Source organism: Octopus bimaculoides, chromosome 1 (assembly GCF_001194135.2).
Source record: "Octopus bimaculoides isolate UCB-OBI-ISO-001 chromosome 1, ASM119413v2, whole genome shotgun sequence".
In the NCBI taxonomy this organism is placed as follows: Eukaryota; Metazoa; Mollusca; class Cephalopoda; order Octopoda; family Octopodidae; genus Octopus; species Octopus bimaculoides.
The window spans coordinates 118,759,080-118,771,717 of NC_068981.1; positions in this window are offsets into that span (position 1 = coordinate 118,759,080).

Genomic DNA, 12,638 nt, shown 5'->3' on the forward strand with positions numbered 1-12,638 from the left:
GAGAGAGAGAGAGAGAGAGAGAGAGAGAAAAGACAAAGACATGAGAGTTTCAAAAGTGGGTGTATGTATGTGCAAGTATTTCAGTATTTCATGTAAAAAAATATGCGTGTGTTTGTTTACTTGTTTGTTTGTTTGTTTGTTTGTGTGTGTGTGTGTGTGTGTGTGTGTGTGTGTGTGTGAAATGAAGGCACCATGTAAAAATCTAACGTTTACAAAGACAGTGGTTAATAAGTGTGTAAAAGGTTAAGACTGAAAGAAAAAAATACAAGGATCCATCCTCAGTGTAAGAACGTACAAATTGCGTTTAATGTATGATGATAATGCTTGGTTCCAGTATTTGTAGTCGTGTTATAGTAGAGCAGGTTGAATGATATGGTGGTGTGGTGGTGGTGGTTTGCTTGTGGTGATGCACTTGGGGTGATGTTACTGAGACGATGGTGGTGGTGGTGGTGGTAGTTGGTGGTGATGGTAGTGGTATGATAGTGTTGGCGGTGATGGCAAGGTGATGGTAGTGGAGATGGTGTCGGTGATTGTGGTGATGGTAGTAGTGTTTGTAGTGATGGTGGTGGTGTGATGGTAGTAGTGGTAATAATAATGGTGGTCGGTGGGGGTGTTTGTGTAATGGTTGCAATGGCTATGTTGTTGTTGTTGTTGTGGTCGTTATGCTGGTAGGATTATCGTAGTGATAACGTTGCAAGTGATATCGTGTTGTTATCGATGTTAGTATTGGTGGTGTGGGTGGAGGCGCAATGGCCCAGTGGTTAGGGCAGCGTACTCGCGGTCGTAGGATCGCGGTTTCGATTCCCAGACCGGACATTGTGAGTGTTTATTGAGCGAAAGCACCTAAATCTCCACGGGGCAACGGCAGTGGGTGGTGGCGAACCCTGCTGTACTCTTTCACCACAACTTTCTCTCACTCTTGCTTCCTGTTTCTGTTGTACCTGTATTTCAAAGGGCCAGCCTTGTCACACTTTGTGTCACGCTGAATCTTCCCTCTACCCCGAGAACTACGTTATGGGTACACGTGTCTGTGGAGTGCTCAACCACTTGCACGTTAATTTCACGAGCAGGCTGTTCCGTTGATCGGATCAACTGGAACCCTCGTCATCGTAACCGACGGAGTGCCAACAAACATTGGTGGTGTCCTTGTGGTGTTGATGCTTTTCTGACAGTAGTAATTGTATCATTACTGTTGGGTGGTAGTGGTGGTGTGATTGATACGGTGGTGATGGTTCTTGTACTGTTGATGCTGTTGTTGTCACAGTGCTAATATCATCAATTTCCACGGAGTCAAAGGCTTTATCAGTGGTATAATGGTGGAGATAATAGAGGTGGTGGATCAATTCAGAACTTTTCCACATATCCTGTATCTTATGTTCACGTAGGTATTTTGTATGCTCACCCAATTTATGTTTTTGTGTGTTCACCCAATTTATTGACATATATATTGGAAAAGGTTCTTCAAAAACTTATAATAGTCAGATAAAAGAATAAATACAATCGGTGAGTAGAATGCCCTTTCTCATAGATCAACACTGACAACGGCATAGATATTAAGTGCACCAACAGCAGCGTCAACAACAAAAACCATAGAAAAGCAGCAATCAATACCATTACTAGAGGCATGACCACAACATAATACCCAAATTATTCACATTTATATTGAAAAAAGGTTTTTTTTTTAAAAACTTATATTGGTCAGGTATATTGGTCAGATTCACTGATAATATTGTACTCATTTCCAGAATCAACAGAATACACAGAGAACTCAAGGAAGAAAGCAAAAAATGTGGACTCAGAATTAATATTAGTAAAACAAAGATAATTTCCAGCCAGCAAACCACAGCTGAAAATTTAGTAATAGATGATGAAATAGTTGAACATGTGAAGCAATACACCTATCTTGGAGAAATAAGTTGCTTAAAGGATAAAAATCAGACCGAAGAAATTGAATGATGAATACTGTTAGGATGGGCGACCTCTGGTAAATTAAATCACATCATGAACAGTAACTTGCTCATATGTCTAAATAGAAAGGTCTTCAACCAGTTTGTGCTGAGTACCGATACCTATGTATCAAAAACACAAACTACTAACAAGAACATTGAAAATAAATTAACAGTGGCACAAAGAGCCATGGAAAGGAGAATGCTGAAGATTAACAAAATGGATAAGTGGAGAAGCAACAGGATAAAATTGCCAACAGGTTTAACGGATATTATCATTGATTGCATGTTTTTAAATATAGTTGACTACATGTGTTTACTTTATGCATATTTCAGTATTATGTATACCTGTTATGTATTTGTGTACATCATTAATATATAAGTGCATGTGGATTATGTATTCATATATAAGTTAATATGTACATTTATGCATTCATGTGTGTGTGTGTGTGTATGCGTGTGTGTGTGCGCGCGTGTGTGTGTGAGTGTGTGTCTGTGTGTGAAGAGGGTGTCTGTCTCCAAAAGTCCAAAGTTGAGTAACGTTTTCATGCTTGGATTTGTAAACTACAATGAGAATAACACTGGTCAACAAAGATTTTCTCCCAAGGAAAAGAATACCTATATCTTATATGATTTTGCATACAGAATTAAAAATAAAATGTCAAATTATCTGTATCACCCACAGTTTCTTTGTTCCACCATATACCTCCCAGTTTCTGTTTCGTGGGATAAATTTCAGTTAAGCTGTTGAAATGTGAAGCTAGCGATTTAAGAAATACTCCCAATTTAGATTTTTATGAATAGAATTAACCTAGTGAAATCATAAATCCAGCGACCTAAGTCAATAAGTTCCCAAAATATATGAAATGAAAAATATGTAACTAGCACACAGAAGCAAGATAAATGTGTAATATAACTAACAAAGAGAAAAATTAAAACGAAACACGCAAGTGAAAATAATCTCGTGATGTGAAGAATCAAGTGTCAAAAATCAACATAGGACAACGGGCGGCACAGACAGTGAAACACTATACAGCGTGCGGTTGTCATGGTAACAAGCTGCTAATGTCACGTTGTCTGTTGATTGGCTAAAATTATCCAAATTTCCCAACTTTAATTCCAAATAACACCAAAATAGAGAGTTGCATCGATACACCAAAATTGAAAGCAATCTGAGCAAAATTAAAGAGGGCTCATTTTGCGAATGAAAAAGACTAGATCTGCCAGAGCATATAGACAAGCGTTAATCTGCCAGCATGTGGGTTCATCAGACTTGTAAATACTCATCACCAATTTTGTTAACAGCTTTTAATACCGTATCTGATGGTTTTTTAAAACTTAATTTTGTAGAGAATACTCTCTCCTCGAGAGAGTCCTTCAAAGCCAAAGTTATATTTTCTCGGAAAATTTCAATAAGGGCACATTTCATTGGCATGTAATGTAGTTTGGCTGGCAGGCACTATAGAATCTGTTGGAATGTCGCTAGCTGCAAAACCACGTGGTGGTCTTATATCATTCACGTTTTCGTTTTTGTTTATAGAATTGGGACGAAGGTTAATTTTCGATTTTTTAATACAGTTACAGTTACTAACCTTCTTTCTATGTTCTACAAAAGTTGCTTGGCCTATTTGCTTCGCAGTAAAATGATTTAATTCTGGATGCAGATCGTCCCCATATGATTTCAATCGATTCATATATTGCCAACGGCGGGGTTTTGTTTCGCTTTTTTGTAGCAGTTAAATAGATCATTATTCAATTCATAACTCCTAGAGAAATGAGCTTTGTAGTTACGGTTTCTTCTATAACTACAGCTAGAAAGAATTTGTTTATCTGTTCAGCTGTTGTTTTCGTTCTGTTCCTCGATTGTGTTGTTGATTTTGTATCCAGCCATGTTGTTTGTAGTTACTCTCTGCATACTAAATTCAAGTTTCAGTCGAAAATCACTACGATCGTGAATAAAAGGCTTCCTTAGTTAATTCATCTGGAGATTAACAAGTTATTTAACAAGGCTGATTGTTGTGGCTCCAAAGTTGGAGATAGTATTCATCGTATTTTCGATAAATAGTCTCCCACGCCAAATATGCGACTTGTCCCTTCGAATGGAATGGAACGGAATGTTGTTATGTTATATTGTATTATGTTATGTATATATGTATGTATGTATGTATGTATGTATGTATGTATGTATGTATGTATGTATGTATGTATGTATGTAATACAAATAATAAATGAGTATATGCATATATACGTACATGTATGTACATACCTACATCTACATGTATATATAGATGCATATCTGGGTAGAGGACGTTGCAAGAAAACGTGGACAAAATGATAAACAGAGTACAGAAAACACACAGGCCACATTGAGAACATTTCCTTCATCAGCTGCCACCATTCTAAAACTAAGCGTTTCGATGTATGTATGTATGTATGTATGTATGTATGTATGTATGCATACCGTGCAGCACCTCAAGCAATAAAAAAAAATCCTTCAGGACGGTATCCTGCATAGTCGCAGCCCAATGACTGAAAGAAGTAAAATAAGAGAAGAGTAAAAAAATGAACCCCATCAGATTCTGATTAAAAGAGAAATTCTTCAATTAAAATGGAAAAGGAAACATTTTCTTTTTACTGATTCTGCATCTTTTGATATTCAAAACATTAAAAGAAGCATAATAAAAACATCTGCTGCTGGGTGGTTAAAAAAAATCCACGCAAAGATGAATAGTTCCAAAAACTGTGTCTCGCATGCCCAGATGGCTTTTCAATTTAGTGTCTTTGTTCCAATGGTGTGTTTAGGTGTGGTCGGTCTAAGGCCTTCAAAGTGCACTGTTTTTTTTTTGCTTGTGATTGTGTGTGTGTGTGTGTGTGTGTGTGTGTGCAGGTGTATGTGTGTGTGTGTGTGTAGTTTGTTGTGGCTAGATTAGATCTCCAGGAGTGACATTATATCCGTAATGAATTTAATGTAATGTTTGTATATTAACGTTGTCCTTCATAACTTAAAGCGTTCTAAGATGTATATCATTTTGTTGTTTTAATTAATTCTTCTGTGCTCTTTAACCGTAGTAAAAGGTTATACGTAATATTTTAGAATTCTTCCACTCCATCCTTCACTCTCTCACCCTTGTGTGTGTGTGTGTGTGTGTATGTGTGTGTGTATGTGTGTGTGTATATGTGTGTGTATACGTTTGTGTGTGTGCACGCGCACGCGTATTTGTGTGTGTGGTATGATCATGTGGACGAGTGTGATTGTGGTTACGTCTGTTGTTCATTGGTGGTGCAGATAAGAAAGAAAAATGGGTGGAGGGATTAAGGGTGTAATACTTTCATTTTGTTTATTTTGAGTCAATTTCTAGGTGGTTGATGTACAATTGGAGCAATTATGCAGCTGTGTATTTGTGATAGCGAACTATAACTTAATACGATCTGCGTATGCGTTCGTATGTATGGTGGAATTGTTACACCGGTGAGAGATTGCTGATGTTTTACTCTTGAGTACTTGATCGAGTTAGCAATGTGGGAGGTAGTTTGAGAGTTAGTGTTTTCGATTGTTAAGTAGGTTTTAAATATTCTGTTTATAATCCGGTAGTGCGTAACTGAGTTGATGGTTGAAGGTATCAATAGGAGTTTGAAGGAGCGTGTAGGTTTTGTTTATTTGTTTTAACTGCCAAAATAGACTGAATCCGCAATGAGCAGTAAAAAACAGGGATATGTGGGATTTGTTAGTTAGAAATTGAGTCTTTTGATGATTTTAAGAATATGATATGTTAGTGATTTGTTACTGTTTTGCTTAAGCTTTTGTTGGATCTTAGGGTAATTATAAATTTGCAGAATTTCAAATTCTATGGATTTAGTAGAGTCAATATGAACATTTCAAGATGTTGATGAGTGCAATAATTTCTTTAGGCTGTAAGCAATTTTGCATGTCTTGAATATAATTTGAACCTGAAACTTTACCGTTTTGGGGCTTCCCTTATTGCGTTTCTGTTAGTTAACGTGAGGAAGCGGTCCAAGTGGACGTGGAAGTTATGTTTTTCTACTAATGTGTCTATTTGCATAGCTTTTAGTGATTTTAGTGGTTTAATTGTTTGGTAAGGGAGTCTGCTTGTTGCTGGAGTGTTTGGTATTGACGTATCAATTAGTGTGGTTATTGTTATATATGTTGATACTGATAGTTACTTTGCGCTGTGTTTAACCGTTTTGTTTTGAAATTTATGCGATCCAGATATGCTAGTTTTCTGGTTTGTAGAAGATGGGGGAGGGGCCTGTTTTTTAAATTCTGTTATTTTATGTTGTCCTTTGGTAAATGGTATGTGTGTGCAGGTGTGTTATATTCGAGATTATTATTAATTTCTTTTTATTGTATTTAGAAAGAGTTTAATTACCCAAATACGTCATCCGCTTGAAAATTTTAAATAAGGCTGAACATAATTTTATGAATATATAATTAAATCATGTATGTTCTGATAATGCTTCACTGTTCTTCGACGTCTTCTACGGAACATTACCAAAGTAGCGATGTGGGAATCATTAAAATAATTGTATTTGGTTAAAAATGAAACGAAAATATGCACAATGCGGTTTTATTTTTCAAAATTTTATGGAATTATAAATAAGAGAGAAAAAATTAATAAACAACAAGACCATTTTAAGTGCTCAGACGTTTCCAGAATCAGTCTTTTGCACTGTTTAAAGATTGTTAGACGATTCGAAAAGGATCGAAAAGAAAACAGACCAAAACTAAAGAGAAAATAATTTGTAAATTAGTTACTGTTGATGAATTTTCAAGTAATGTGAGTAGTAAAAAGACCTTTATTAAGAAAATATCTCACCAACTAAAGAAAAGTTCTCATTTAATGCAGATGATTTAAACGCCGATATGTTTTGTAAAAAAATGTGATCAGTATTATATAATTGAAAGAGAGGATAAATTAAAAGTATATAAGTTTTTTTCCTTTTCGGTGTTGTTAGATCAGTGAGTGCATTATCAAGTGACCGGTCGCGCAGCCTAGGAGGTTGTGACTTAACAAGAAGCGGCAGATGTGGAGGAGGGCGCCCTCAGGGGCACTGAAGGTTTAAGGCGTTTAAGGCGTTGAGGATTTCTTAGAAATAAAATATTAAACTTAGGTACAAGTTAAACATACTTTCGAAAGAAAATCAATATTGTCGGGATTAAAATGAGTCAGACATTGTGTTATCAATAAACTGGAACATAGCTGATAATGCACCAACGTCCTATATAATTTCAGTCACAAGCATGGCTTTGAGGTCAAGAAGCTTGTTTCTCAACATTGTGGTCTTAAGTTCAATCCCACTGCGTAGCACCACGGGGGAAATGTCTTCTGCTATAGCCCGGGCCAACCAAAACCTTGAGACAGAAAATAGAAGTCGGTGTCTATCTATCTATCTATCTATCTATCTATCTATCTATCTATCTATCTATCTATCTACTTACCTTCTGTCTGTCTGTCTATCACACACACATACATGCACGCACGCACGCGCGCGCGCACGCAGACCCCCCATACACATGACGGACCTCTCGTCATATTTATCGTCTAGCAAATTCACTTACAAGGTATTGGTCAGCACGGGGTTGCCCTATGAGATTGGACCCGAAAACACGGGTTCAATGTAAGTTTGCCTATTGAAAAAATTTATTGAGCTTTCTAAATTCAACTCAGAAACCGAACGGTCGTTCTTGGAGCCTGTTACAAAAATCGTGGTACTATTTAGTGGTAATGGTAGTGGTGTGAGTGTTGATGATGATGATAATGGTGATGATGATGATTTGGGGTTGATATGATGATGATACTGGTGGTGTGATCAATGGCAGTCATTTGAAAAATCAAGATAAACAGAATATTTTGATACTTGTGATGGTGTATAATGTAGTGGTTAAGGAGTAGCTTTCACTATCTCGCGGTCGTGGTTTCGATTCCTGTACCTCGTATTGCGTTGTGTTGTGTTCTTGAGCAAAACACTTCATTTCACGTTGCTGCAGTCTACTCAGCTGGTAAAAATGATTAATCCTGCGATGGACTGGCGTCCCATCCAGAGGGGCGGGATTTATGTACTTAGTGGTTTAGACGCCATTAAAACTGAGTTACTGGCCCTGTGGGTAAAAAAACTCAAGACAGTACTGACATTGAGTCGTTCTTTAGCCCCAGTTAAGCCCCTATAAAGGTGACACATAATTTAAAATACTCCAGTCGTGGACTTCCCCCAGCATAGCATATTCGAAGAATCTGTTTCCTTTCTTTCTCTTTTTTTTCTTTATGATGGCTGAGTGTAAGTTGCTATTCTAGCAGGACAAGCGACCTCGAAGAAGCTTCTTCGTTGGTTCGAAGAACATTTTGCTATTTATGCAGTATGTGTGTGTGTGTGAATGTTTCTATGTGAGCGTATGTGTGAGTTCCTATTTGAGTTTGTGTGTGTGTGTGTGTGAGTATGTGTGTGTATGTGTGAGTATGTGTGTGTATGTGTGAGTATGTGTGTCAGAATGTTCATGTGCATGTGAGTGTGTGTATGTGAGTGTGTGTATGTGAGTGTATATCAGTATGAATGGGTGCATGTGAGTGTGTACGCGTCTGTGGCAATGTGTGAATGTAAGTGAGCGTGTGTTCCTGTATGAGCGTGACTGCATGTGTGCATGTGTGTATGTTGTGTGTATATGTGTGTGCGCTCGCGTGTGTGCATGCGTGTGCAAATTAGTGTGGTGCTATGAGAAAGTATGAATAGAAGGTGAGTAAAGAATGGAACACAATGTGCAAATCAATAATTACCAACAAATACAAACATATTAGCTAATTAATTTGCTAATGAGCTAATATTTTTCAAAGACTATATGACATGCATACACACGTATATTTTATTTGGTTTATATAATATTCTTCTTTATCGTTTGCTTGTTGCAGTCGCTGGACAGCGGCCATGTTGTGTCACCATTTTGAAAGGTTTAGTCGATCAAATCTGTATTATTATTATTATTATTATCATCATCATCATCATCATCATCACCACCACCACCATCATCATCATCATCATCATCATCATCATTATTATTATTATTATTATTATTATTATTATTATTATTAAGGCGGTGAGCTGGCAGAATCGTTACGACGCCGGACAAATTGTTTAGCGGCATTCCGTACGTCTTTGACTTTGCCTTTCATCTTGTTGTTGTTGCTGTTATTGTTGTTGTTGTTGTTGTTATGTCTGGTACTTATTTTATGGGTTAACTTTTGCCGATCCAGTATGTTACGGGGACATAAAGAAACCGGTTGTCAAGCCATAAATACATATATATTTCATTAACTATCAATAAAGAACATGATGTATGTTTACATGCAACATACATACATACATACATACATGCATACAATATACACGCAATACATACGCACACACAAGCTCACACACATATACACATGAATAACTACCCACAAGCACATTTATATGCGCGTGTGTCACTCAAACTGATGACTTATGAAGATACGCATTCCACATCTGACCATCTCGCCGTTTCGTCTCCAAAGCGTACACATGCTTTCACTTACAAGGTGCATTCCAGAAGTTTTCAAATGTTTTTGAGGGAGAAGCAGTTATAACTGCCCTCGATTATCGTAATTTTAGTATATTATTACTATGCGTATATTATTACAATAGTATATTATCACCATACCTCTAATAAGCTAGTCAGCCAGCTTTCGTTATTCCAGATTGAAAGAGATGGCTGTAACAACACTTTGAACACACCCTGTTAAAAAATGCATATCACAGCTGACTAATTTGTGTAATGCAGTCCGGAAGTGAAGACAATCTGGAATTTCGTTATGCAATAAAGTTTTGTGTCATAATGCTACAGAAACTTATGAAATGTTCCAGACAGCTTATAGATTAACTTGTATGAGCCAGACATGTGTAAGTCACATGTAAGTCACATATGTAAGACATGTGTAAGAGACCAGACAGAGTAAGTCTACTAGGAAGCTCAGATTGATCCCCTTTTACGACAGTAGGGGCATCATCCACATCCACATCCACTGTGTTCCTTCTAAACAGACAGGTCAAGAAAAACTACTTTGTGGAAGTTTTGTAGGAGTTCAAAAAGAAATTTCGTCGCAAACTGCCACAGCAGCTGCACCAGGAAAAACGCACCAGTTTGCAGTTCCATCCTGGTACCAAATAACTTCCCTTAAAACTGTTGGGGGCCTTACTCCTTGTGACTTGGTTGTTACACAACCTGAAGGAGAACATATATAATATGGGTGGCTAATTCACAATTTTACAACCTAAAGGCAAAAATATATACGTTACGGAAAATGAAATATACGAGAAACTTTATTGCTCACAACGATAGTTTCGATCTCTCTTGCATCAATCCCTCACGGGTGGCATACTGTACAATTGGCTGTGGTGCATATCTCAGTGGAGACGCGTATCGTCAGGTAAAGGGCATCTCATTAAATAAATTCTATTGCGCTCGGTTTTAATACAGCATGTTGTTAGTGATCGTATGTTTAAGCGGTTGGGCCGTGACCGTATGCTCAAGCTCAACGGCTTAAACATACGGTCACTAACAACATGCTGTATTAAAACCGAGTGAAACAGGTGCCCCTTATAATATCACCTGATGACACACGTCTGCCCCGAGGGATGCATTACAACCGGTTGTACAGTATGCCTCCCACAAGATGCAAGATGGGTCAAAACGATTGCTGTGAGCAATAGACTTTCTCGTATATTCCATTATCATTAGTTATATACTCAACGAATACTGAAGAATTCCTGAGGTAGAGCGACAATTGTGTAAATACCGTGGATGACCTCAGGTAGCCATAGACAGGAAACGTGCTTCATCGACCTAATGCTAGGAACATACTCAATCCTTGAAAATTTACTTACACACACGCGCGCGCGCCCGTATGTATATCTATTTATTATTCTATAAGAAGAAAGTTGTGACTTCGAAGTTTCAGCCGGCTAAACTATCGTCCGACACTTCGAAGTCACTGTCAAATGTATTCTTGTTTACGAATGATAAATTTCTACTCTACAAAAGTAAAGAGCAACCTATCAGATTAATGTAAAATCGTTTCTATTATAACGGAACATAAAAGCAAACATTAATATAATATAGCATAATATAATATATATACATACATACATATATATATATATATATATATATGTATGTATGTATGTATGTATGTACGTATATGTATGCACACATACATACATACATACATACATAGGTTACAAAAATTGTCTATATGCATTGAATGATTATAATACATTTATTTTCAAAATTTAATAGCATCTATCGACAGAATTTATGCTTTTTTTTATTAACGTATCTTTTCATACTGATCATCGTTCGGGTTCAAATACTGAAAATAATGCGAAACAATAGAATCGCAAGCATTAAAAACATTTCGTCTGGTATTTGTGAGCATTCTGGTTCGGTGGTTGTCTCGTTCGATGGTTGCTGGTTTTGTACCGAGAATTTTATCTTTTAAGTAACTTCATAACAAAGTCTGGTGGTATGAGGTGCAGTGAACATGGAATATATACTACTTCGCCCAATGAAATTTTTAGCAAAATCTCACTATGGTAATGTGGGAACGCCTAGTTTTGCTTGAAATAAAACTCCACGTCTTGGAAGTTTTCTCGAATGCTTGACATAACAAACTGTGGCAACAAGTTCAGATAAGTGGGACCAATCACAGTACAGTAAAAAAAAAAGGCTGAATTGGTAAATTAACATGATGTTCGTGCGTAATATGCGGATTCCCATGTCCCTAGTAGATACAATTGTGGTTGTTAATTGAGCCATTTGATATAAATGCAGCCTCATCATACCAAACAACTTAGTTGCAAAGTGAGCATCTCCTACACACTTTGCCAAAACTCAACTTTTCGGTCCAGTTCCTCTTCATAAAACAAACTATTCTCGGAATATAATTTTACCAATGACAGCGCTTCAAAATGCGATAGATGCTTCAGTTTGGAATCCCTATCGCTTGCCACACAGATTTTCTTGAACTATGGAAATACGTTTCTAGTATCCTTTCTTACTTTGTGAGGCTTTTTTTTATGGACATTCTAAACAGTCCAATCAGTTCCAAACTTATCCCTAATTCGAGTGATGGTGAATTGCGTAGTTGGATCTGTATGAAACTCCCTCATAAACTGTCTTTCTACTTCGATTGCACTGTTTATCTTCCGGTAGTATTTTAAGATAACTCTTCTTATGTATATATATTTGGGACACCTTGTATATAAATTATATATATACATATTTGTGATAAGGTGTGTGTATGTATGTGTATGCCTGCGAGTGTGTGTGTGTATGTATGTGTGTGTATGTATGTGTGTGTGTGTGTTTGACCGAGATTTGACCTATAATGAAACATACTGCTTCCTACCATCTCGTCTATTTTCATCTATCTATCTATATATATATACATACAGGCGCAAGTGTGATTGTAAGTGTGATTGATTACGCCTATATATATACATATAGGCGTAAGTGTGATTCTAAACCGCAATGTTCCGGATTTAGTCCCATTGCGCGGCACCTTGTGCAAATGGCTTCTACTCGGGCCGACCAAAGCCTTGTGAGTGAATTTGGTAGACGGAAACAGCAAGAAACCCGTTGTATATATGTATATATATATATAT